The sequence below is a fragment of the Crinia signifera genome, chromosome 1, assembly GCF_055691185.1.
Source record: "Crinia signifera chromosome 1, ASM5569118v1, whole genome shotgun sequence".
In the NCBI taxonomy this organism is placed as follows: Eukaryota; Metazoa; Chordata; class Amphibia; order Anura; family Myobatrachidae; genus Crinia; species Crinia signifera.
In genome coordinates, this window is record NC_139217.1 from 391374962 (window position 1) to 391402317 (window position 27356).

General features: G+C 42.5%; 1 protein-coding gene and 1 long non-coding RNA gene across 2 annotated transcripts in view; one reads left to right on the forward strand and one right to left on the reverse strand.

Moving 5' to 3' along the window:
* SNX24 (sorting nexin 24) overlaps positions 1–27356 on the reverse strand; it is a 126968-nt gene that overhangs the window by 93029 nt on the left and 6583 nt on the right. The window lies entirely within an intron of this gene.
* LOC146031142 (uncharacterized) lies at positions 16819–25163 on the forward strand. The gene is made up of 3 exons (XR_014456620.1): positions 16819–16851; positions 16935–16993; positions 25091–25163. It is a non-coding gene; the product is annotated as an uncharacterized LOC146031142 (long non-coding RNA).

The following is a 27356-nucleotide window of genomic DNA, read 5'->3' on the forward strand; positions in this document are numbered from 1 at the left end:
TCGCATAGGGGGTCAAAATCGCGTTGCATCGCATGCCATCGGGTACATGGCATGCGATGCGTTCATCGCACGATGTTGAAATCGGGCGCCGCCAAAATACACAAGTACCAATAAATGTGATGGGTGCTTGTACAATTATTGATGTCATCGCTTTTTGGGCAGATGCTGGGGTGTCATTGTACAAGCACCCATGACAACAAATGTGATGGGTGCTTGTACAATTTTTGCTCTCATCGCATCGCATTGAATACCGTATACAATGGTGCACAATGCGACGCCATGTGTAATATGCGACGCGATGTTTCGGCGCGTCGCATTGTACACATCGCACAGCATTGTATACGGCATTCGATGCGATGCGATTTACTTACGCAGAATAGCCCTGTACTCAAATAGCGTACTGGGCGCCGCCAAAATACACAAGTACCGCATTTTGTATGTGTAATTTTTTATAAATTGAATATACTGTATATCTACAGTATTTGATTTATCAGCGCTCTCTTGTTATTAATATTATTCTCTAAATAGTATTGGTGTGTAAAGACACCACAGTGTTACCAATCGGCTGTTTTAGCAGAACGCCATGCCCTGACCGATTTTTATAGGGCAAAATGCACCCTGCTCCTTAAGTAGCACCCTGCTAAATCAGCCATCCTGTCCATCCCTGCTTCCTCCTGAGTAGATGCCAAGCCCCGCCCACTTTGATGTCATAGGCAGGACCCCATCGCGATGCACTCATGCCACCCCGTGCCCCTGCGCACTGTCCTGAATCTAAGGATTGCTCAGAGTCCATTTGGTTGGTAAAGTATAGAAAAATAAAAAAAATCACCAAATACTCATGTTGCCTTTTTCATGTGTAGACAATAGATGTATCGACATTTTGAACATGTTGACAATATGTATGACGACCTAGACAGTCAGTAAGCCACCCAGATGCTACAATTTCACAGACTCTAAGTATCATGCAGCTGCCTCAACTATACCTTTTGAACAGTAAGAATTCAATTTCTACTTCGTAAAAAGCATTAAATTAAAACAAAATGTGAAAAATACAAAAATAAGTGTATAAGAAATGGTGTAGATCAATGTATTAACCCCATATAGCCGACATGCAATAGGTCAACTGGGTGAACAGGTTGACCGGATCAATATAAAAAAGCACACACCACAGAATGGTCAACACACCTTTTTGTGCATTTGTTATTTTGTATGTTTAACCACAAGTAAGCTAAATCAGTGAAAATGTGTAGCCACGCTTCACTAGCCACGCTTCAGGCAAAGTTACTTATCCCAATAGTGTTGATGATAAATAATGTGGGGGGGGGGGAAGAGACGGACAACCTGTTGGGCCATATGATCGACCTAATGTCTGTTGATCTATCCTCCGGAACCCATATGCCATGCTATGGTCCACATAGACCTGACAAAGCAGAAAGTCACAGCAGTGATGTTAATGCAGCTTACTTCATCCAGAGTCCACATTTTGTTTCAGATCTAGTAGATAAATTGACTAACAGTGAAGAAGCCAAGAAACCATGTTAATTATTTGACTGAACACTCAATATGCGTTGTCAATTAACGTCTGTGCTAAACTCACAGGGGGCCATGTGTAAACCGTGCTCAATATGCAACATAAATCCAACTGAATAGTGCCTCATGTACTGCCATTCATGAACAGGGAACCAGAAGGCGTATACATTACTGCAGAATAGCTTACAGTGTATGCATATTATATTTAACCCAGACCTGGCCCTTGGTAAGAAAACATAGCTTTTAGTGCCCCGCACTGTGGATATTGTGGGTGGAGCTACAATGTGGGTGGAGTATTAATTGGCCTACCCACATAATACCAGAACACCACACACACACACACACACACACACACACACTATAAAAAGACAGTTTTAAATCTTTTAGACTCCAAAGTGCAGCCTCCAATACACACTCTAGAACCAATAAGGGTGTGATTCTAGCATTATCTTAGTCTTTAAACCACTTATGATAATTAAACCCAAGCATTCAAATATTACCTTTCATACAGAAAAGCAAATAGAAATTCTTGATCCAATAATTTGCTTTTCTAAATGCAAGGGAAGCTGACTGGGACCAGCAATAAAACCCAGCAAATAAATAAAAATTGGGACAACATGTGGCCAGATAATAGTATCAGTTCACATTATACCACACAGTAGTGAAATGCTCGTTGCCACACGGGAGTGTAATGCTCGTTGCCATGGGGGGAGTGAGATGCTCATCATCTTTTGGTGAGTGACAGCAGGTACAGAGAGGTGGGAAACAGGTACTCGTGGTGAGTGACAGCTGGGTACAGAGAGGTGGGAAACCCGGCTGTATTCAGAGCAGGTCTGCAGCTATTTCAATTCTGGCGCTGGCCCGCGAGCCAATCAAATTGGAGTGGTCACATGACCACTCCAATTTGTAAACACTACACCACATATTTAAGTCCCACAAACTCAGCATCTGTTTATAATACCCTATAGATGGTATTAATTAAAGTGCAAAATAGCCACAATCGCAATATAGACAATAAGGTTTAAGTACTGATTTTACGTATTCCAGGTACTTACCCGGGTCTTATGTATAGCCCATGTACCTTCCGGATATCGATCAATATCTAAACTCCCGTGCTCAGTCATTTAAAACAAACCTAAATGACTGAGCACGGGAGATATTGATCGATATCCGAAAGGTACATGGGCTATACATAAGACCCGGGTAAGTACCTGGAATACGTAAAATCAGTTTAACCTTATTGTCTATATTGCGATTGTGGCTATTTTGCACTTTAATTAATACCATCTATAGGGTATTATAAACAGATGCTGAGTTTGTGGGACTTAAATATGTGGTGTAGTGTTTACAAATTGGAGTGGTCATGTGACCGGTTGATTATGCTGCAATTGGCAGACAGGTGTAGCTGACACCTGATGATTATGTAGTTAATTATGTACCTATATATGCTGGTCCACATGGGCAGACAGCCATCTGCTACCTGGGTCTCTGACTAAGGGCCCTGAGGAGGTCCGAAACGTTGGAAATATGCAGTCATTTTAAGGAATAAAAAGTACATTTGCATTTGAAAAGTCTGGTGAGTGCCTTGTTCTTGGACTTACATACTAGCTGTTCTGGCATCTACACGAAGCACCCCAGCAATAATTACAAGGATTTACTGCGAGTGCATTGGAAAGAGATATATATATATATATATATATATATATATATATATATATATATATATATATATATATATACACACACACAAATCGGGGAGGGGCAGAGAGACTGTGACACAGGTGGTAGAAGTGAGAATGTAACAGTAGCCATAGTCCAGTAACAGGATCATTGTTAAATACAGGGTCTGTCTGGAAATTAGAGACTAAATCCGGGAAAATAGGATTTTGGGTACCTACCGGTAAATCCTTTTCTCGTAGTCCATATGGGATACTGGGCTTCACTACTATGGGGATTGAGACCTCCGCAGGAGAGACAGGCACATAAAAGAACTTTCAGTGTGGGTGCACTGGCTCCTCCCCTCAATCTCCCTCCACTAGTCAGTTAATGCAAAAACTGTGCCGAAGGTGAGCATGTGAGGAGTATGTGATAATGTATTGTGGTGAGATTCATCCAGCACACCCAAACGAACAAAAAACATATAAAAGAGGTGAATCCTAACAACTTAAGAGGACACCTGTAACTAGAACAAATCTATAGTCATATTTATCCTATAGAAAACAAGGCAATAAGCCTAACAATAAAGTAGGTCTGACAGCAGAAAAAGCCGCACTGAGGCGGGCTCCCAGTATCCCATATGGACTACGAGAAAAGGATTTACCGGTAGGTACCCAAAATCCTATTTTCTCTACCGTCCAATGGGATACTGGGCTTCACTACTATGGGGAGGTCCCAAAGCTACCAGAACGGGTGGGAACGTGCGGATTCTGCTGTAGAACCGCATTCCCGAACTGGGAATCCTCCCTGGCCAGGGTGTCAAACTTGTAGAACTTCACAAATGTGTGTTGCCCTGACCAAGTTGCGGCCCTGCATAGCTGCATTGCCGACACCCCTCGAGCAGCCGCCCAAGAGGTACCTACAGACCTGGTTGAATGAGCCTTTACTGAAAAAGGAAGCGACAAACCAGCTGATGCATAAGCCTGCTGGATAGTACATCTTATCCACCTGGCAATGGTACGCGTTGAAGCAGGTAAACCCTTCTTCTGCGCATCATAAAGCACAAACAGGCTGTCCGTCTTACGGATCCTAGCTGTGCGCTTGACATACCCCTTAAGGGTGAGGACCACATCCAAGGTATCTGGTATATCCGGGTGTGTCGCGCTAGAAGGAACCACAATAGGTTGGTTTAGGTGGAACCCTGACACCACCTTTGGAAGGAATTGTGGTCTAGTCCTGAGTTCCGCCCTATCGTTGTGGAACACAAGGTAAGGGCTCCGACAAGATAAGGCCCCGAGCTCGGACACCCTCCTGGCCGAAGCTAGAGCCAGCAGAACAACAGTCTTCCAAGTGAGGTGTCGCAGCTCAGACTCCTCCAGTGGAACAAACCGGGCTGATTTTAAGAAAGTAAGAACTACTTCCAAATCCCATGGTGCAGTGGGAGGCACAAAGGGGGGCTGAATCCTCAGCACCCCCTGTAAGAAGGTTTGCACTTCCGGCAAGGCCGCAATCTTTTTCTGAAAAAACACAGATAGTGCGGAAATTTGGACCTTTAAGGAACCCAATCTGAGTCCCTTATCCAGGCCAGCCTGAAGGAAACGTAGCAGACTGTTTAATCGAAAACTGGCCGGAGGCAAGTCATTCTTCTCACACCAGGCAATATATCTGCGCCATATTACATGATAATGAGACGCCGTCACCGGCTTCCTGGCTTTTATCATTGTAGTGACGACAGAGGGATGGAGACCCTTGTGGACTAAGATCTGCCGCTCAACCTCCAGGCCGTTAAACGTAGCCGCTGTAAGTCCTGGAAGACGAACGGGCCCTGGAGGAGCAGGTCTTCTCTTAGGGGCAGACGCCACGGGTCTTCCACTAGCATGGCCTGAATGTCCCCGTACCAGGCCCTTCTTGGCCAGTCTGGTGCCACCAGTATGGCCTCCGTCCCCTGATGCCGGAGCCGCTTTAGCACCCGAGCCAACAATGGGAGAGGTGGGAAGAGGTACACCAATTGGAAATCCCAGGTCCAGGTGAGAGCGTCCACCGCTATCGCCCCTGGGTCTCTGGTCCGTGCACAGTACATTGCTACCTTGTGGTTCAATCGTGAAGCCATCAGGTCGATCTGAGGGAGCCCCCACAGATCCACTATGGCATTGAACACCTGAGTGTGAAGGCCCCACTCTCCCGGGTGAAGATCGTGACGACTCAGGAAGTCCGCCTCCCAATTGTCGACCCCCGGGATAAAAATGGCAGACAGGGCCTGGACATTCTGTTCCGCCCAGGACAGAATTTTTGACGCTTCTCTCATGCAAGGCATGCTCTTGGTACCACCCTGCCGATTTATATAGGCCACAGTGGTGGCATTGTCCGACTGGACCTGGATCGCCTTTCCCTGTAACAATGGAGCTGCCTGTAACAGGGCATAGTAGACCGCCCTCAACTCCAGCTTGTTGATATGAAGGCCTGACTCCAGTGGAGACCATCGACCCTGTAGGCGGACTCCCTGTGTCACAGCTCCCCAGCCCCTCAGGCTGGCGTCCGTGGTTACCAGAATCCAGTCCTGGATCTGGAACCGTCTGCCTGCCAACAAATTGGATGAATCTAGCCACCACTGTAGCGAGATCCTGGTTCTTGTTGCAAGGCCAATCCTTCTGCGCATCTGCAGGGGGGAGCCGGACCATTTTGTCAGAATATCCAATTGAAAAGTCCTGGAATGGAAGCGGCCAAATTGTATTGCTTCGAATGAAGCCACCATCTTGCCTAGAAGCCGGAGGCAAAGATGGATCTGTACCAGAGGTGACTGTAGGACCTCCCTGACCAGCTGTTGTATTGCAGTGACCTTTTCCATCGGCAGAAAGACTTTTTGTTCCGACGTATCCAGGATCATGCCCAAGAAAACCATCCTCTGGGTTGGAACCAGCGATGATTTGGGCATGTTCAGGATCCACCCGTGGTCTCTTAGAACCTGTATGGACAGATTGAGAGCACTGCTTAAAGCCTCCGCCGACCCTGCTTTTATTAGCAGGTCGTCCAGGTATGGCACTACATTCACCCTCCGGAGCCTGAGTAGTGACATCATTTCCGCCATTACCTTTGTGAAAACCCGCGGGGCTGTCGACAGGCCGAAAGGCAACGCCCGGAATTGGTAATGGTCATTCCCCAAGGCAAACCTGAGATAGATTTGGTGTGGGGGCCAGATAGGGATGTGTAGGTAGGCGTCTTTGACGTCTATAGAGGCCAGGAACTCCCCTCTTTCTAGGCTGGCGATCACAGAGCGCAAGGACTCCATCCTGAACTTGAACACGCGCAGGAAGGGGTTCAGTGACTTTAGATTCAGGATGGGTCTTACTGAGCCGTCTGGCTTCGGTACCAGGAATAAGTTGGAATAATATCCCTGGCCCTGCTCCGTGTCTGGCACCGGTACAATTACCTGAGACTGAAGCAGCCTGGTAATGGCCCCCTGAAGGAGCACCTGATCTTCCTGGCTTGAAAATAAATGTGGAAAAAACTCTGGAGCATCCAGAAGCACTGCCTCTCCTGAGGCACATTTTTCAAAACTGACTAGTGGAGGGAGATTGAGGGGAGGAGCCAGTGCACCCACACGGAAAGTTCTTTTATGTGCCTGTCTCTCCTGCGGAGGTCTCAATCCCCATAGTAGTGAAGCCCAGTATCCCATTGGACGGTAGAGAAAAACTATTTATTGAACTTTCAGATACACAAGGTCAATAATTTTCAAAGTATGACCCTTGAGCTGACAATGGTGTGTACCACTCTGCATTTTGCCTTTTTGTTTTCAGACCATACTCAAATATCCAAGTTTCGCTGCCTGTTTTAAATCAAAACCTTGGGAACCAATCGGGCACACACCTTTCCCATCGCTAATTAATTTGTCACAATCTCTTGCACAGTAGTTTTTGGAAGTCCCAACCTTTCTGTTACCATACTAACACTAGAATGACGGTCAATGTTCAAAACGTTTGAACCGGGGAACAGAATGAAGTCAGCTTGGACCAGTTTCAGACTGTAGGTTGGTTGAGGCAGCATTGTCACATTGTGCTTGGCGAAAAACTCATTTGCAGCGATGCGTGACTTACGTTCAGAATGCTGGCATTCAGGATTCCATCACTGGCGTCCTCACTGATGTCGGGATTGCTGCGTCGGTCTTATGGCTGCAAGTCAGGATGCTGGCGATGGTACTCTGACTGCTGGATGCTATTCGCGATGTTAACCGCATTCCAGACAAATAGCTTCATCTGCCAATCCTACTTCCCAACATTTCTAATAATGATCAAGTCATTGTTGCATCTTGTCACAGCAGAGGAGATATACATATGCAGCAGGAGTAGTCTTTTAGAATAAGATGTCCACCACCAGCTTCTTTGATCTGCTACTTGTGTAAGATAATGCAGCGTCTAAGTAACTCTATGCACCCAGAATTTCTATCACAAATAAGCCTCCTGGGTCTCTGAAACTGCCTCTAAAGGGACCGTTGATGGCTGCAACATGCCCCAAAAGGTCAAGAAACTTCTGAGTTTCATCAACTCTTCCAAACAATCGCAGTCTGTCATTCAAGCTGTGTATAAAACCACACTGCAATCAGCGCTGCAAGACCATTGCGGCACAGTGCAGCTCAGACCACAAAACATCAGCCATTTGGGAACGACTCAGAGCTATGTGCACCACTGAATTGTGCTAGTGAGCCTAAAGGCCCATACACACTGGGAGACTTTGAGCTGAAAGCCGCTCAAAACAGCAGGTTTGAGTGGCTTTCAGCTCAAAGCCACCCAGTGTGTATGGCCCGGCGGTGAGCGGTGCTGCGTGCTTCAACATCATCGCCGGGAAACCTACTCATCTGCTGGTATTACCAGCAGATCAGCGGCTTTAAGGATGGCTTTGCATAGCACTGCACAATGCAAAGCCGTCCTTCCCTCCGCTGACGGCACCGGGCAGGGGGAAAGTCGCTCAGTGATGTATGCATTGAGCGGCTTTCCCCCCCAATGATGATAGCGATCATCGCTGTCCATACACGCTGGGCATAATCACCCAGTGTGTATGGACCTTAACAGTTTTTACACAGTAATAATAATTTTTGGGGTTATTGCATCAGATATTGATATTAAAAAGTATACAATTATAATCTAATTTATATGAAGATGCACCTTGGGAATAAGTAAACAATTTTAATAATACACACAAAATAATATACATCACTCTTTTCACTAATAAAAAGAGAAGTAAAAAAAAGGATACATTTATGCGCCTGACATCTTGTGACAGTGAGCCAGACAAAACAAGCTTCCAACTGTCTCGGAGCCCAGTGACAGCCACAGAAAGCAATGAAGTTTCTTGCTTCTGACGTGTATTTACATCACTCAATGACAACTGACAGTAGTGAAAGGCCACACAAAACTGCTTATTGATCAGTACAAAACAATTTGATGAAATAGATGAGGCTGTTCAGTAGGACAGCAGGTGCTCTAGTGGGCAGACATTGCTGCGTGCCTCTACGCTCGTGCTAAGTGCTATATGACTTCATTAGATCATGCCAGAAGCATTTATCATATCACAAATCCCTCCTGGTCTGTGAGGCAATGAATACAAGTTACCGGCACCAAAATTAATTATCGCTCAAGTGATTTTCTCGGGAAAACTTGCAAACTAGTTGGTGAGATGTCCAGAAAAATTCAGTGAGCGCTTTGGAGACCTTCAGGTGGCTCAGCACAGATGAATGGAGAATATTTGTGTACTCTTTAAACTTCTCTGCCATTGCTGCCTAGGATCCACTGCACTAAATGAAATATAGCCAAGCCTAAAGCTGGGTATACACGGATAGATTTGAAGCCCGATGTGGGCGTTCCCGATCGATGGGAACGACCAATCGTTCAAATCGTTCCGTGCATCGTTAACGATGCGCGTACCCGTGAATCGTTAACGATGGTCTATGATCTTTCCTGCATGCAGGAAGATCATAGACAAATCTTTTGTCAAGTGTATCCAATCGTTCCGTGTGTAAGCACGATGAACGATTTGATACACTCGTTAACGATGTCGGAACGCTTCCGACATCGTTCCGTGTGTACCCACCTTTAGATTTAGTGATAGGCAAATTACAATGATTTCAGATCAACATATGAATATATGAAACAGAACTAGATTTAACCGCTTGAGTGCAAAGTGAATTTGTCAAAATAGGTGTGAAAATTGGGAAGCAAAATTTTTACATGCCCTGTAATGTTTGCTCTATACGGGAAATTGAATCTTTTTAAACAAAATATTTTTTATTTCAATTTATATAACAAATGTGAGTGGCGCTGGCAATTTTTGTGGATATTTTGCACATCTCTCACAGAGATATTGGCACTCAAAGGGTTAAAGATCTAATACTATAGCAAGAAATAAAGTAAATTTTAAGATTGATTTGGTCTTTATTCAAATATACATAACAAAGAATTATTTTATTTCACACTACGATTACAGATATTGCATCCCTAACATTACAGCAACGGAATCTGAAAATCTATATAGGTTTATGGGGCCTACACAAGGGGCGGTGCAAGGTCGCTCAACACACAGTGCTGCACAGCTATGTGTCAGCGATGTGTGCTGAGTGATCATTCAGGGCCGGTGAGAGCAATGGCCCTGACTGGCGATCTGACTAGATTTATCCTGCATGCAGGATCTTAATTGCCCGGCGATATAGATGCTTGGGTCTGCGTATCACTGTTGCTCCTACATACGAAGCAATGTAGGGTAATTTTCGAAGCAATCTAGTCAGATCGCTTAGAAAATGGGCTGAAATCGCCCCACCACTGGGGCACATTTACTAAGCCTTGGAGAGAGATAATGTGGAAAGAGACAGCGGGGTCTATTTAATAAGCCTTGGATAGAGATAAAGTGGGAGATAAAGTACCAGCCAATGAGCTACTAACTGTCACATTTAGTTTAGTTAGTGTGTTTGAAAACTTTTAGTTAAGCCCCATACACACTACCCAATCCACACTGAGAGCGGTATATGATATTGTCGGAGTTCCAGGGTGCACGATATAGCATATACACAATGAACACTATAATTAGCGATATCGTTAAGTGATGTTTCCCGCCTCCACTGCTAGCATGCCTCATTGACGATATTCAACATTGTGCATGCAGCACAGATGACGGGGCCTTAACGATGTGCAGGATTGCGCATAGTTTACTATATTGAGGAAACACACTAGACAAATGAATGATATATGGTTAACAATATAGTTATTGTTCATCTCCCAGGCTTAGTAAGTAGACCCCAAAGTGTCAGCCAATCAGCTCATAACTGATTGGCTGTTGTTTGAAAAAATGATAGTTAAGAAGACACCTGTAGCACCTAATCCACTCTTAAGTAGTTGCTGCAATGCACAAGACTTAGGGGGTGATTCTGGTTAACAAACTCCCTCGTACGTTTGTACGGAGAGTTCAATGTTGAAGATCTGGCATGCGCATATGCCAACATGCACATGTGCAGGTCTTCTCTGCGGGTGCCTTCGATTCAGGGACTTGCATAGACTCCGAGGTGCTCGCAGCAGGAGGCATGGAGGAGGCGTACTGGGGGCATTGCAAGTGCATATAAACGCGCTGGTATTTCTGGCTGTACCCCGGAAAAACACTGGGTGCACCCAGGAAAACACTGGGCGTCCCCCATGCGAACGGGGGTGGCCATCTGCCTTCCGGGATCAGGCAGCTGATAGATAGAAATCCTTCAATGGTCGGTAACCATTCTGGCCCACATGCAAGCCTGAGAACGGATGTGTATGCTAAACATCTATTTGCAGCGCTGCGGGATAATTGGCGTTTAGCAGGGGGGTGGGCATTCGCACACCTGGAGGGCAGCATTATTTGGCTCGCAAAGCAGCAAACTGCTGACCAGAATCAGGCTCTTATTGCATAGCGGGAGGGTGCAATACGCACATGCGGTGAGTGCAGCATGCAGTGATGGGTACTCCTCCTGCAGCGCTGAGAAACTCTGCTATACGCAGCAAACAAAGACATGTCTGGGCACATCTGTACTTTCTGTTTCTCCACAAATACTACAATTCCCCCTTTTAAGTAAGTAGGCCATTATATTATTTTATAAAACTTCATCTGATCTTCTCCTTTTTTTTTTTTACCTTAAGTTCAATAGAGATTTAAAACCCTTTTCAATTGAAAGGTGACATGTAGACTTTTTCACATGCCTCGTCTAAAGACCAGATCACTGGAGACAGACAGAAACTGACTCTTTATGACAGGGATACAGGGACTGGGGAGAAGCCTGCACTGTTGCTTACAGCATGCCTGTAGCACTATGAACACATTATTGGAGACAGCCTCCCTACCTCCAGCATTTTGTTTGACCATTCCTATGTACATGTTAAAGGACTTCCAGAAATAGTTTAATGAAAAACAGTTCCAAATATGTAGCCACAAGATATTCCATGCCACTATTTTTATAGCAAGAACTAAAGACGTTATGTGGTCTATAAGCTATTCATGTAGGTTTACAGTAACAAGAGTACTCCATCTTTGACATAAAGTGCACCCAGAAAGTATTCACAGCGCTTCACTTTTTCCACATTTTGATATGTTACAGTGGAATAAATTCATAATTCCCTCAAAATTCTACACACAATAACCCATAATGACGTGAAAAGAAAATTGGGGGAGATTTTTGCAAATTTGTAAATCCTTCCTTCCTTCCATAACTTGCGGGGGCCTAATTCAGGTCACCACCAGCGGGTTGTCTAGGAAATGTAAAGTGTTTTCCTTGTTGCAGGAGAAAATGAAGGAGGAGCTGTTTTCTGTGTCACGATCCACTTCAGCTGACAATTTTCTTGCCAGAAGGCCTTTGCACCTCTGCAGAATTGTGTCCGCCAGAAACAGAGATACAACTAAAGCTTTAGATCTGTGATCAAGCACGGTGGCCAAAATGTAGTGCTCTGATTTCAACAGATTGACCAACCGTAAATCTTAGCAAAGAGAATAATCAACAATTTCCACATACTTGGTGGAATCGCTCCATTTTAGCTCCTCCTTCAATTTCTCCAACTGCTTCTGCAGCAGCCTGATGATGGGAATTACCTGACTCAAGCTGACAGTGCCTGAACTGACTTCACGTGTGGCACATTCGAAGGGTTGGGGAACCTTGCACAACACTGAAATCATTCTCCACTGTGCTTGAGTCCGGTCATTCCCCCTCCTTTGCCTATGTCGAGATGAATGTAGAAGCTTCATTGGTCTTTTGCTGCTCCTCCATCCTCTGAAGCATATATACGGTTGAATTCCACCTCGTTACCACCTCTTGCTTCAGGTGATGGCAGAGCAAGTACAGGATGGTTTGCTGGCACTCCAGTCTTTGGGCAAGCAGTGGCTGAATGTCAAAAGTGGCCCGAAATTTTTCAAGCTACCTAAGCATATCCTGCACGCCCCAAATTTATTGTGTGAGCAAAACATGGAATGTGCTGGAAGCTGCCAAGATGTAATGCTCTCACACAAGATGTCATGCCCAGAGATATCACAATTACCCAAGAGAGTAAGTGGGGTAAGCCATTGTGCAATGATGTGCTGTAGTTTCTCAAAGAGGTTCTCAGCAGTGTGCCTCTTACAAAAACTAGTGATAGACAGCATAGCCTGTCTAGGAACGAGTTGGTGTTTGCGAGACGCCACTGCGGAAGGCAATACTTCGACCCAGTGGGCTGTCACAGTCATGTAGTCCTTAATTTGCTCTTTTTCACTTGTCTGTGGTTAAGTAGAGAGTGGGTACAATGATATTTTTCAGGACACTTTTCTTAGTGTCGCTATACTATGTGGTAATTGCTTGCCTAGTGAAGTGGAATCTAGATGGTATTTGGTACCGGAAACACAGTACCTCCATCAACGGCCTAATTCTCACTGCACTAAAGATGGATACCGGCCGCACATCTAACACCAGCGTAACTGTTATGGCCTCTGTAATCAGGTTTGCAACAGGGTGACTGTTGTCATATTTCATCTTCCTAGTAAAAGGACTGTTGGACAGTCAATTGCTTAGTTAATATAGTAGAAACGGTCTTCCGGCTCCCCAAATGGGATGACGATCGACTCCCAGATTGATGGATTTCAGACCTACTGGATTCAGCACTTGACACTTTCTGTTCCAGCACTCTTGGATGGCATCAGGCACTTCCCTAAAAAACAGCTTCTGAAGTTCACGATACTCCACCTTCATAAGCTCTCTACAGTGGTGCCAAGCATTTCCACGCCGGGACCCAGCTTACACAGCAAAACCCACCACAGCCACTACAATTGGCGAGAGACTTGCTTTATTTATACCAGGGACCTGATGCTGACCTTATTTGGCCTGTTTTGGATGTCACTTGTCCTTTTTGTTTGTTAAACTTTTTTTGACTTTCACATGAAAGAAGGTTGTTTTCTGAATATCTCACAAGGTAATTTGTGCTTTTTTGTGTATTACAGTCTGGATCGACTCCCAGCAGCTACAACATCAGCAGCAGCAGTAGGTGTAGCACTCAATGATCCTCCGGAGGAATCCAAAATGAGAGAGGAGTCAGTCATGCCTATGACATGGCCTGCAGGACTGCTCCCAATCCTGATTGAAGAGGAAATTGACAGGGCTTAGCGTCTTACCCCTACTTATTATGCTTTTACAAAGACTACATGTGGCGAGACCGTTGTCATCATCCGGATTTGGTTAGAAATAATTCCAGACCGAAAAGGTGAATTTTTTTTTGTCTTCTGGCCAGGCATGACAATGGGCTTTAACGTCCCATGGCCAACAACTGTCTCCACCTGTGCCTTATTTAAGCAAACCACATCACCACCTCCTGTGTACTGTACTTCTGCAGTGACATCCTTAATGTCAATATCAGCAACTGCACTGGTGGTGCAAGTGCTGGCAGGAGCATGGTGGACGGAGCCTTCTCTTCCCATCCAGTGTTGGGAAGGTCAGGCCTTGACATCGCAACCGCTGTCACACTTGGACTCATTGGGGATTTAGGATATCTCTGTAGAACGCAGTTGTTTCCTCTGCTTTTGCTACCTTAATTTCCTTAATTTTTTTGTGAGGGAGGAGGGCTTCCATCTGCACTAGGAGCTGAACCACTAGCCAAACATAGGCCAAGGCCTTAGACTTTCCTTGCCATCATGTCATGAATTACTTATTGCCAATTTTCAATTTCTCATCAGATAATTATTTTTTTTTTGGGGGGGGGGGGGGTGTTATTAATTTTAGCTTCTTGGATTTTACATGCCCTCTATGACATTGGGCATCAGCCTTAACATATGACGTAGATGGAATTGCATCATCAATGTCATGACCGGTGGCAGAAGCATCAGCACAAGGAAGTGGTTCCTGGTCTTTGAATTGTGTGTCCTCCTCCTCCATTTCTGTATGAACGTGCACCACCGCTACACTTATACAGCAGCACAGGGCAGGACCGCTGGACTTATATACAGCACACCTAAAAGCACAGGACAGCAGCACCCCTTTAAAAGCACAGGACAGCAGCACCCCTTTACAGCAACAGCACACAGGGCAGCAACCCTGTATTATTATTTCTATTTCAAGACAGTGCTCCTTAATTTTTACAGCACACACTGCCATGCCTCTATTTTTAAAGCACACAGTGTAGCACCCCTTCACAGCAACCTGGACAGCGGCCCTTTAATTATACAGCACCCTTTAATTTATAGCACCCCTTTATTATTACAGTGAACAGGGCAGCACCCCTTTACAGCACAGGAGTACAGCAGCACCGTGTATAGCACAACACCCCTTCTACACACAGCATAGGCCAGCACAGGAAGATAGCTGCACCCTGTACAGCACTCGCCTCATGCCAACCGCAGACAGACAGTCAGAGGTACGTCCTCTCCAATCACCATTACTATAAGCGCAGTATATAGCAGCACTGTTTAAAAAGAGATCTGGATGGTGCAGGGCTTAATTACTATAGCTAAAAGGCCCCCATACATGCAATTTGGGCCCGATAAAAACCTACGGATCAGGTTGAGAAATCGGCCCAAATCACAAGTGTATGACATCCGATCTAATCCAATGCGTGGTCCCGTGCGCAACAGATCAAAGTCGTAGGTTGGACGGGCTGCGCATAAGATAAATCTTATGTGCAGCCGTCAGTGGCACATCGCTGGTGCTAAGCACCAATAATATATCTCATCTGATATGGTGGGGTGAACAGGGAGCGGGGGCCGGCGGGGAGAATTCAAAAATCCTATCCAAAAGACTGGGCGGCCGCTGATTGGCTGAGTAAGCTTTAGAATAGAATAGGATTTTTCAATTCAATTCCATCTCCCCAGGCTTACATGTGATAAATTGCATAAAGTATGAGGGCCTTTAGAGGCTAATGTGGTGATGTTACGGTGTAATGACAATAAACCAATCAAGTAGCGTGTTTTGACAATTTTCCTGAAAAATCCTGACACAATGCTGGTCAGTGTACAAGTGAACACAGTTAAATACAAGTAGACAACATACATGAAAGATGTCAGTAGAAAACAAAGGGTGTGAACATATGATGTGGTGAAACTGGGCTCCATCTAGTGCAGAAAGTGTGCAAGAATGTTCACACAAAGTCCATTAATCAAAGTCCAATTCAGTCCAATATGTATTGTTCACCGGCTCCTTATTGTGGTGGGCAATGACAGAGTGGGACAGACCTATGGGCGGCATCCCGCTCACCTGTCTGGGTGTCTTGAGTGGATTGTGTGGGTGACCTGTACACTGTGTGGACAGGAGGTGGTTACACGGGTTGCTTGTTTAGGCTCACCGCAATGTATCCATCTGGCATATGGAGATACTATATCCAGGAGTCCAGTAAAGACTGACCATGGTACATAGACTCATAGCGGCTGTAGGTGCGGTTGATACTTGCAGCTATGTTGTCATAATATTAAATAGATACCAGTGTGCCACTATTACGGTAAGCGCAGTAAGTCCCATTGTGTAAAAATAATTTAAAAAAATCTAAATAAAATGCGTGTTAAGCACCTCCATGAACCTTGTGAGCGATAAGCATAGCAGGCTATTTCCTAAAATGTGGAAAAGTTGATTTGGTACTTGGGGGTGAATTTATGAAGCTTGGAGAAGTGTTATCTATCCCCATAAAGAACGTTATGAGCAAGGTGATAATGGTTCAGCCAATCAGCTCTTACCTGTCAATTTACATATTGTAGCTGATTGGCTGAACCATTATCACCTTGCTCATAACGTTCTTTATGGGGATAGATAACACTTCTCCAAGCTTCATAAATTCACCCCTTGGTGTATTATCTGGGCGCCCGATATATCGCATTCAAAGGTTGGAACATACGCCCATCCGAAATGGGGCGTTATTGGTAGCGCAAAGGATTGTGGGTGATTGTATACACGGTTTCAGTTACCAGCCTTAAACATACTTTTGTATACTCTAACCCACTCGCTTCCGATGTTTAAGGGATTAACATTCTCTAATTAAGTTCACGCTCAAATTAAAACTTAAATCTATATTTTTTATAAATTAAACGGACCAATGAAGAACCCACAGGAAGTGAGTTGACCCACAGGAAGTGAGGTAATCACATATCCCCTATAAATAGAGATCAGGGCCTCACACATTCATTGTGGTATACCTTCCCTGTAGGTGTTGGATGTCTCTAAATAAGGTGAGAAAACTCAATGGCTTGTTACTTGTTGGACTATTGTCAATCCATGTATCAGTTACTGATTTTGAATTTTTTGTGAATAGACCCAATCTTACTCATCTGTTCAAGTTTTTGGATGTACTTATATTCTGCCTTGATATAGGTAGGTGCTTTTAATATTTATTTCAATTTCAACCATATTACCAATAAACTTTTGAAAACACGTTCCCACATCAATATGATAGTAGAATCAAAATGTTTTTATAATCCCCTAGGAGGTATTTAATTAGAGCACTCACAGTGCCTTCCTTTTATTATTTTAAATATACTTAGCCCTAAGTGGGTAAGTAAACATATGAAAATTAAATCACCTCTTATTTATAGGTTTTTTGCACACATTTTATTGTATATTACCAGCACTTCATTAACAGTACCAGCTCTCAAAGTTAATAAAGGAGATCGGTATGTATTCAACTTACCGTGATTCTCATTTAAGTGCACGCCAACTAAGATCAACACTAATAGGACACCTCTCTGGTCTAGGAGCCCATATTAACATTTCCTGGAGTAAGTGTCTCCACATTAACAATTTCTATTTCAAAAGGTAGATTTACCCTATATTAGTATCTTTCATGATATTCTATCACTTATAATTAGTTCAGCACCTTCTTATCACCACCTGACTTTCCTGAATCTTTTTCTTTTTTCTTCTAAATATACACCACTTCGGGGTGTTTTTTATCGCTTTTTTAAAAAAAGATATATAAAAAAAACCTGTAATATACAGATACATGTGATGAACAATGAATACAGCTCTTATTAGTTGTTCAGTTCATATGATGACAGGGCCATATGTGTGTGTGTGTATGTGTGTGTGTTCATATATATACATGGCCAAGCAGCACTTTGTCTTGTTTCTAGTATACTTGTCGTAGGTTAATACATGATATTTTTTCTCTAAATCGGTGGATATGGTTTAGGTTCCACTTTTTCTTTTCTTCCTGTGGCCAGAGGACTGGATCCCATTTACTAAGCCTTGGAGAGTGATACAGTGTTGAGAGATAAACTACCAGCCAAAAAGCTCCTGTCATTTCTCAAACATAGGGCCAGATGCTCTATGCATCTAAAGTGATAAAATGGAGAGTGATAAACATCCAGCCAATCAGCTCTTACCTGCCATGTCACAGACTGTTTGAAAAATGTCAGACAGGAGCTGATTGGCTGGCTGTTTATCACTCTCTATTTTATCACTTTTGAAGCTTAGAGAATCTGGCCCATAACCTGTAAAACAGCAGAGCTGGCTGTCTGGCACTTTATCTCTCTCGACTTTCCCAGGCTTAGTGCATCTGACCCATAATGAGGAAATAAGCAGACAATACATATTTTTAGTCATCACGGCATGTAGACTATTCTAGGCTAGAAATTGTATACACATTGTGTATTTGGCTTTTCCGGGCAAGGTGTGTAATTCTAGAAGAAAATAATCTATATTTTATATTTCCAATGGCATGTAGCATTTATAATTTCTTAAGATAAGTAAATAATGTTAATAAAATGTTTCAATATAGCTGAATAGATTGTTAAAGCTCTGATCTAGCGAACAGTATTTGCCAAGAAAGAATGACATTGGCATGAGAATGTCTGAGCTAGCTTCGGGGAACCTCCTGGTCACTAACTTGGCACCTTTATCCTACCCAACAACATCAGAGGAAGTTAAATCCTTGGTGTGCGCTGGATCTCTCTGCCTAGGTGAATCCCATTGAGGATGGACAAATAGCAAAACAAAAATTAAATATTAAAAAGTCCACATCCCTTCCAAGCTACTGCACAGCAAGCTGACGGCGAGCTACCCTCCCTCCTTCACATGACTGCAAGCGTGAAAAGGTTTGCACTAAATCCAGTGAGAATAGTTGGTTAATCAGAGACAGCATGTACGAAATAACAAGAACCCATGATCTGACAGATTTTAGCAACAGATTACTGACATTTTAAATGTTCTCTGAATGAAATGACTAACATTAACACCTCCATGGTAATCGATTGATGTCAGCCGTATTCTGGAAGCGGCACTGGAGGCCCCGGCTCTTTATGCAAGCAATCAATTATGGATTTCAAGAGGAAAAAAAAAAATCTGGCTTTGTCAATTGTAAAATAATATGAGCTCTGACATTCACAGCGAAGAAGAAGATAGTTCATTTGTGGAGAATACATCTTCTACAGTTCAGTCTCTGAAAATGAATGCATGGATTCCACATTCCCAACTGCTGACAACAGGAAAAGTTCATTCATGTTAAGAGTTCCCCCATATGAGTCTGTCTTATTTTTTTCTTTTCTTACACGTTCCACTGTACAGCACATCACAACTAGTAGTTATGTTGTCCATTACCTAAATGGGCGACAGGATCACGCTGAACGCTGCCTTTCCTTGCAGGGAGCTATAATGTTTATGAAATAAAAACATTCAAAAATTTACACACAATATTTTAGCACATAGCTATATAAAAAGAAAATCAAATCAGAAAAATTTCCAAAACTTTTGTCATGGTTGACCAACAAAATATTACATATTACATCCTTGGAATTAAGAGTTAAGCAGGGTACACGCCTGAATAATTATCTGTCTAATCTGTCTGGTGGGAACACCTGGAAATGTATCAGCAAATGACAATCAACCATTTGTTCCCAAATGCTGTAAAATGGACAATGAACTATTGTTTGTGTAAATTTGCTAAATCACATTGATTTAACCACTTTGTCTGTTTTCCAGGGCAAATTTTTGATTTTCGTTTGTTCACATACATTACCAGACAGAGTGGACAGATACATATTTATGTTTGTACACAGCTTAAAAACCCATACACACTACGCGTGTTACGATGCACGCTCCCGCCTGTCATTAACAATGATTAACGTCTTACAAACATGCAGGTCAACCTGGCAATATAGCCAAGCGACCTTCATGTTTAGCGGGTCCAGGTGATGTAACTGAAGGATATCGGCGGTCGATATTGTTCAGTGTGTATGGACAATATGGTTAACTATATCGGCCAAAGAAAATGTAAAGCGTCTTACTACTTTTCACATAATGCTTCCTCTTAAAAGTAAAATCATCTTATACTAATAAACATAGTATGAATGTCTAGTTGATGCAGCAGCTGATTTTCCCGATCTCTCATGGTTTCCAGTAAAGATATGTAGGAAAAAAAAAAAACACTACAGTACCTTGAATTTTTGCCTGAGCTAAAAAAAATTATGTAAATTAATTAATAGATAGAGCTACTCACTATTTCAGTGCCATTCCATATTTACCATTTGGTTCCTAGTGGTCAGACTTTGTAACAGATCCCGATAAGTATTTTAACTCTACACCTATTTCTAACTAACTAACCCCTTCCACAGCCTAAACCGGTCTCCTCTAGCATAATCCTAACTAACCACCCCCTCCCCCAAGCCTAATCCAGCTCCAACCCCAGAATTAAAAGCAATGGGATTCTGCTGTCAGTATTCTGACTGCAGGGATAGTGACGCATCACCTTGGACCATAGCAGACAAACTGCCTACGCTGGGTGTTCACTTAAATGGGTTTTGTTACTTCTGTACCTTGCTATATTTCTTAGGAATGTTCAGCCCATAAAATAGTTGCCTTTTACTTATAGCTTGTAACTAAAATCTGGCATAAGACCTCAACAGCTGATCATCATTTCAGACAGGGAGCTAGAGGTAAAAATGTGTTCTAGCAGAAAGGCAAAACACAGCGCAGACCGCTGACAACGTAACTTAAACAGAATGAAATATCTCTCTGGTATATATCAATGATCACCTGCTGACTTATTTTTGAGTGGTCACTAGATGTTCTTTTCAGGTCTATTTTGTGCAATCTCTGCCTGGTGGACATCTTTTTTGCTTCCACAAACAATCAGTGTATTAAAATAACTGTACGGTGATAATGCCACCAACATGACAAATTGCAGGCCAGGAGTCAGATACCAGAGGGCGCACGAGCCAGGCCCATTTGCAAATAAATTATATTGTGTGGACCTGGCATGCCCAGCGCATGACAAACTGAAGCAATTTCAGTTTGTCGGAGCAGGCTGCTTAGATTCCTCTGATGGTGGCTTGGGTTTGTGTACTGTATTGTGCAGACTTCCAAGATTTGAATCACTGGGGGCTTAAAAGGGCTTCATTTGACAAGCCACAAATAATTACAGCACACTCTTTCTATTGTACTCTATTATTTTGTACCCCTTATCTGCAGGCTTTGGGCACTTGTGAACAAGCAGGGTCGCTTGCATTCTGACCACCGCAGCAACAAAACATTGCTCTTTCCCTGATATCATAAATAAGAGGCCTTGTGGAGCGAACAACTATTTTATCAGGTGTTCCGTAGTTCATGCTGTACTTTAACAGAGGAGTAAGAAGCAGGATCTAGGAGCCAAGCCCTGTGGATTTTCAGGATGGAAAAAATTGTGAGGGCAAGTTCGTGATCTTTCCTACGCAAGCAAGCGTCCTGGAATTATTGCCAAAAACTCATATGAAAAATGGTGCAGAAAAGTTGTCGGTTTACAATGACCTGAAACATGTTCTTATGTCATTGTAACTGATGGTAGTGAAAATTGTATCCTGCACTTTGGGAGGAAAAGAATGTTGGAAACTAAATAATAACCATTAGTAAATTAATAGACAATTTTTTCTTGGCAAACCACAAAATAACACTAGATCATTGTTGTGCAACTGCTGGCAGGTAGCATGCAAGATTATTTTTGGCAACACCTAGGACTCTACCTATGGGCGGCAGTTCCCTAACTGTACAATACAGAGAGGCAGCAAGTGCACTGAAAGTGCCCATGTTCCAGCGGGTGTGGTATGGGGCTCCGACCGTCGTGATCCCGACAGTCATTAGCCCGACGTCAGGATCCCGACTGCCCGGACTCAGACAGCATGGCGAGCACAAAAAATCCCCTTGCGGGCTTCGCTGGGCTCGCCACTCTGCGGGCACGGTGGCTATTCTATTCTCCCTCTATGGGGTCGTGGATTGTTTATTGGGTGCACGCACCCAGGACAGCAGGCGGGTGGCGGAGAGGGGTGTGGGGCAGCGGGCAGTACCATTAGCATATGGGAACGCCTAGCATTTCATAGGCATTCCCAATGAGAATGCTGGGCGTGTTCATGCTAATGAGGCCATGACGTTGGTGCGGGGGGCGGCCCGCTGACATCACCGGATGTCAACTGCCCGCTCATTTCCTTCCCAGCGAACACGCATATGTAAGGTTGCTCAGAGCAAGCTTACATATTCGTGCACTTTCTACATCTTTTGTAAGATCCATTTGCATGCCTGCGTGCGAATTGTGCTTGCGAATGGGTGTAAATGTAAGCAGTCTGAAACCACGCATCACAGCCTCTGAAGGGAACGAACATTTGTAACTTAGTCATAGAAACTTACAGACATACTACATATCCATGTAAGTATTTTGACTATATCAATGCCTAGGTTTATATAAAACGTATTTTGTTTTTATATTTCTCCTATAGTAGCCCTGTAGACTAACTCATCACTGTGAAAATCCTGATCACATTCTATAAAAATGTTGAACAATTTCACAGATCATTAGGATACATAAACGTGAAACAACAAGTTTTAACATTACTATGCTGGATTTTACTTGCAATTTAAGTAAAATGTTGTTTCTGTTCTGACAACCACTAGGCCTTCCACACACTCAGACTGCTCATTACACAATAAATGCAAGCTAAACAGATGACCAATGTTATTTGCAAAATGAATTCTTTTCTGTTGAGACAACGGGGTCAGGGGTCAATATTGCCTTTAATTCAAACTAACAAGAAGACATGTTAATGTTCGTGATTAAGCAAGTGGACTTAGGACAGATATTGACACACCGTGATCTTCCCCAGCTCTATGGCTGACCTTGCTTTTGCTAAAGCTCTATGCGGACACCTTGCCAATGGCAGTTAACGAGTACAGACACAAGCTATATTAGAGATCAGCAATCTTGAACATTCACAATGCTTTGCTTAATCGTCCATTAGTTTTTCTCCTCTGTTAGAGTTATTCTTACTCTTTCGCCAGCATCTGCCTCACTCAGAACATGTCTTCTGCTCATCAAGCGGACTTTAAAATGGCCCATTCTATTACTCAGGAAATGTATCAACCATAAAAAAATGCTACTTTAGGCCAAATGGTTTTCAATGTTTTTAAACAATTAGGTGGTACTTTAGTACTTTTCCATTACCCATCAAAACAAAATTCACATACTTCTTTTTAAAAAGAAAACAAAATGCAACTTTCATTAAATAAATGAAATATATCGGCCAGTGTAATGGTTAGCTTTAATGCCTCACAGCAGTGAGGTCATGGGTTTGATTCCCACCATGGCCCTAACTATGCAGAGTTGGTATATTCTCCACATGCATGCGTGGGTTTCGGTTTCCTTCCATAATCCAAAAATATATCGGAAGGTTAATTGGCTCCCATCAAAATAATCCTAGAATGAGTGTGTGTGTGCATGTACACGTGGGGACTGATGTGAATATTTAAATATTTTCTGTTAAGCGCTGCAGAATGTGTGCGATATATGAATAAACGATTATAATTATATATATATATATATATAAATAAATAAAGCAGGAAGGGCCGTCACTCAGGACTGAGGTGAACTGCTGTTGTCAATATCTTGCCCCTGTGCCAGCTAACAGAAGGCAGCAGCGTGGTACTGCCCACAGTATACAACCAGGAAATGAACGGCCACTCAGGGACTCCAATAATGCTGGTGAAAACAGGGACCAAAATTTATTCCATCAGTGGTCTCACAAGCGTCAACGTTTCGAGGGCCGGACCCCCGTCGTCAGGACAAATTGCAGACAAGGTTTAACACAGAATAAAGTGCAAGTGCAGTGATATATATAGGACAGAACAATGACGAATAGAATGACGGACATTTGGTGAATGCACTTGTTGAATGCACTTGTTGGAAAGGTGGAATCCTAGAACAGTACAGCATTGACCTGTATGCCAACAGTATGTAGCCATTAGCACTGCTGTGGTTAATATACAAACATCTTAGGCAGAACTGGTGGTGCCCTCATACTTTCGGCCATGCCTTGTAATTAAATGGTTTATGGAAGATTTTTTTTTTCTCTTTCAGAAGAAAACATTTTAGTGAATAACGACAAAAAAACAAAGTATCATTATTCTACACGACCATAATATAGCACGGACTTCAATAAAATCTATAAGATGTTTCCTCCATTCCAATTCTGAAATCAAGGGTGATATTTAATAGAATGAGAGATTCAGAAAATGAGAGATTTGGTGAGAAATCTCCAGATTTTTTTAAAGCGGCAATCATTTACACTGCAAAATCAAACTGATGAAGAAAAAAAAGTTTTCAGAATACATTTTTTTTTTGGGGATATACGGATAAGGGAGACTCAAACTGTATAACGTAGGGGGATATATATAGAAATTTTTATTACATACATACATATACTGGTTTTGCAGTGTAAATGATTGCCGCTTTAAAAAAACTGGAGATTTTTTCCAAAATCTCTCACTTTCTGAATCTCTCATCCTATTAAATCTCACCCATTCAGTATTGTCCAATATAAGGTCATTCACATTTAAAGCAGTTCTACTTCTAAAAGTAATAGACATGTTAAAAGTAATTACAAATGCTAAAAGCATATAATATGTCATTGGTGACCTTTAAATATTAAATGTATGTTACCTTGACCTGCAAAACCAATAGATGGCAAATGGGTCAATAGAAATCAAATGACAACTAATTATTCAGTGCTGCATGGTATCTCAATCACCAGAAGCAATCAGAGAGGTATTTGTAATTCTGGTATTGACATAGGAAGCACATTTAAATTATAACAAGTGCACACTAGTGTCACTTTGAAGTTGAATTGTCCCTAATGGTCAATTTCAGTGAGAGCCTACATTTAAAAGGTCAACCACAGGCGAATCATATACAATTGTATATTTTTTAGTCAGCATCTGCTAATTTTATCACGCATGGTGATGGGGGAAGAGATTACATAGATCATGAATCAAATTTTAGGAGTGTACAATTAAGGACAATAGAAAAAAAATCCACAAAACGTATGCACTAATTAGTGGAATGGAGTGTTTTTTTACTAAACAATTGTGATTTTTTTTATAAGACCATTTTTAATTTATTGATTTTTAAATTACAAAAATATAAATATAATACAATGCTGGATGTGTTTTGTTTAGACACCGCAACACACTGATCTACAGAAGATCATGTCACACCCAGACAGCAGCATTAGATGTGCTCCATTTTGCAAGAAGGAACATACAACAACACCTATCAGGGAAATCCTGAATGGGAATTGTAAGTGGCAAATTACTGTTGCTTAAACCAATTGTAATTGTACTAATTATATGTAGCCAGGCCAAAGGTTGTTTTTTCTTTCTGAATTCAAAATGAGGAGACTTATTGGTATACCTACTAAAGTGTTGGATTTTAGAAATGGAGATGTAGCCCATGGCAACCAACCAGGTTGTAGCTGTTATTTTCTGTTAGATAAATGAGAATTAGAATCAGATTGGTTGCCATTAGCAACATGTCCTGTTCGAAAAACCCAGTCTTGTTAATGTCAAATATTTTGTTCACTATACAAAACCCTGCATCTTTCTTTCGGGTTGGGATCATTTGGTCTACAGCATGATGGTCGACACCATTAGTTCGACATGGGAAAAGGTCGACATGGTTCTAGGTCAAAAAGGTCGTTAGTTCGACAAGGTCTAGGTCGAAATGGTGTTTTTCACTGTTTTTTTACCTGAATGTCAACACAGTCGACATGGACACAGTTTCAAGTGCACCGCATTCCCTTGCTATGCATCGGGCACACTATTTTATTCTCTCACCACGCCCTAGTGGATGGTAGAGCATGAAATCCACCTATCGGTACGTCAGCGCAAAAAAAACAGTGAAAAACCCCATGTCGACCTTTTGACTGTCGACATAGACATTGTCAAACTAATGACCTTTCGACCTAGAACCATGTCGACCTAGACCCAAGTCGCCTAATGACTGTCGACCATCATGCTGTAGACCAAATGCCCGCATCCCTTTCTTTCTTGTCAAAGTTGTGCTGTTACATACAACAAAAAGCCATTTATACTACAGTGCAGAACAGAACAATGTTTACATATTATTGTTTCACAATGTTAATGCAAATTGTAACATTAATGTGTGATTACTATTTTACTAACAGATATTAATCTACTAGAATTTTATATGGTGGGAATGCTACCAGTGACTATTCTTACATATTTCATGCATTTATTATTTTTACAGATTCATCAAATAAATCAATGACATTGTAAATGTAAAACCATGTGGATTCCTTATCCCTCCATTCTTCCCTTGCCAAGCGTGCACCCCCAACTCCATTGTCCCCTTGCCACGCGTGCAGCCCCCCCCACTCCCACTCCATTCTCCCCTTGTCAATCTGTAGTAGATTTTGTGTAGATATCATAAAGGTGCCCACAGACACTACAATTGTTCTGTGCTATGCGTTTTTGACTGTACAATGGTTCTATACAATTTTTCTTCCAGCTTGCTATGAGATGTGCAATTGGATGCATGTGATGAACCCATGTTTGTAATGTTAAATTTCAGATGTAGTCTAAAAAGTACGTGCAGCACGTACTTTTTTATACATACAATATCAGGCTCCCGGGAACGCGCATCGCATCGCACAAGCCCATAAACACCATCCAATAATTGTACATAAGATGCAATTTGTGCTTAAAAAGTACAAAACGCATTCGATAATTGATGCGTCTGTGGGCACCTTTAGACCTTGGTGCTGAGAGATGTGCAATTTGCATATAACATAAAAAACTAATATAGTACACCGTTAAATATCTGAAACGGACAGTCCACAAAATGTTTCACAAAAATGCCGTTGTCTGCCTATGGAAGATTTAATAGTTACACCATTGCCAGTGGATAAGAATACAGAGAAAAGCTGTATTACAAAATCGCTAATAAATGAAGAATATTGTTTAAATGTATAATATCCCACCATCCTCCCATTGCCCATAGCTGGGACTGCTGACACCAACTTCTGTTGCTGTATCAGTGTCTTTATTACAGCTGTGAGTGTGAAGCCAGCTGCTGACTGTACGAGCAGCCACTGCATCACATGTCTCCTGCCACTGTACATGGGGAGAGTTCATAGACATGTGTATCAATATTTATTGTTGTAAGCAAGTATGGCGTTTAAATGAGGTGGTATAACAAGACAGCTATGAAATAGTAAAAAGACAAAACTGCACAGTATATTCCGCAACTGAAATAAGTTTTTCTTTGTAAAACAGCTGGAAGAACTTACAAATACTGTGATGAGAGCGCCTGTCTTCCAAGTGAACAAATTGATGTCTTAAACATTGTTGAATTATTTGCAATACATTACACATGCCCCCTGGACAAGTGTAACTGGTTTTCCACCTGTCTGCTCAGGTAAAT